Here is a 1030-nt window from a genome sequence, read left to right on the forward strand (position 1 = left end):
TAATACTTGTACTCGGCAAAAGTGCTTTATCCGTACCGGATACTCGTTTCAGCCGGGTACTCGGATCACCCCTAGTAATAATATAGGTTACCTGTGATTAATGAAATTAATGAACTATATTAGAGCCTACGCATTTACTTGAGCAGCAATTTTCTCCTTCACCAATTCGCTATTTTATAGCAGCCGCTTTGATGCTTTTTAAAAACAAAATATTCTTTCAAACTCGCTGTATATGGCATGAGTATTTCCTCAGACCAGTTTGTTTGTTCTGGTTAACATGGTGAACCGCAGTATTATGGCTCAATTAATGCTGCCTTTCTATTGTGATCTTGCACCCGCTTAAAGCTTCAATAGGTAACCTTTGTAAAAATGTATTTTTTACATACTTGTTAAAACTGCCACTATGTCCTGACAGTAGAATATGAGACAGATAATCTGTGAAAAAAATCAAGCTCCCGTGGCTCCTCCCTGTGCTCCTACTGCCACTTGCAGAAATACACCGCTCCTGGTCAGAAACAGCCAATCAGGGCCAGGACTGTCTTAGCAGTGTCAATCACTCTCGTGTATGCACAGCGCGTGCCGTGTTCAAGCTCAAGATTGCCAGTGTACTGCAGCTGTGCTAATAGCGGAGAAACTTTTCAGGAAAACTGCCAATTTCTCGAGTGACAACTGCTCAGAAAACAAAGACGGGCAAACAGAAGACGACCGATGACGAAAAGCGAGCTCAAAAGAAAGAATTAAACCGAGCCCCAAATAAAACAAGGGTCGACATCTAAGCGGCTTTTCAGAGGTGGAGGGAGCTACGCCTCCTGAATAGATTCAACACTGATTCAGAGCTAGCGTTAGCCACATTTCTTCTTGACATGTAAGTATCCCTGCTTGATTTGTTTCATTTTTTTAAGTACTACACAACTAAGATATTGATGGTTTCAGTACACTGGTGATAGCGCAAATGTTATGGTTTGGGGTTTTTGTTGGGGTATTTTTTCCTGTTTGGCCTTCCCTGTGTTTTTGTCCCGGTTTTCCCATT

The sequence above is a fragment of the Etheostoma cragini genome, chromosome 6, assembly GCF_013103735.1.
Source record: "Etheostoma cragini isolate CJK2018 chromosome 6, CSU_Ecrag_1.0, whole genome shotgun sequence".
Lineage (NCBI taxonomy): Eukaryota > Metazoa > Chordata > Actinopteri > Perciformes > Percidae > Etheostoma > Etheostoma cragini.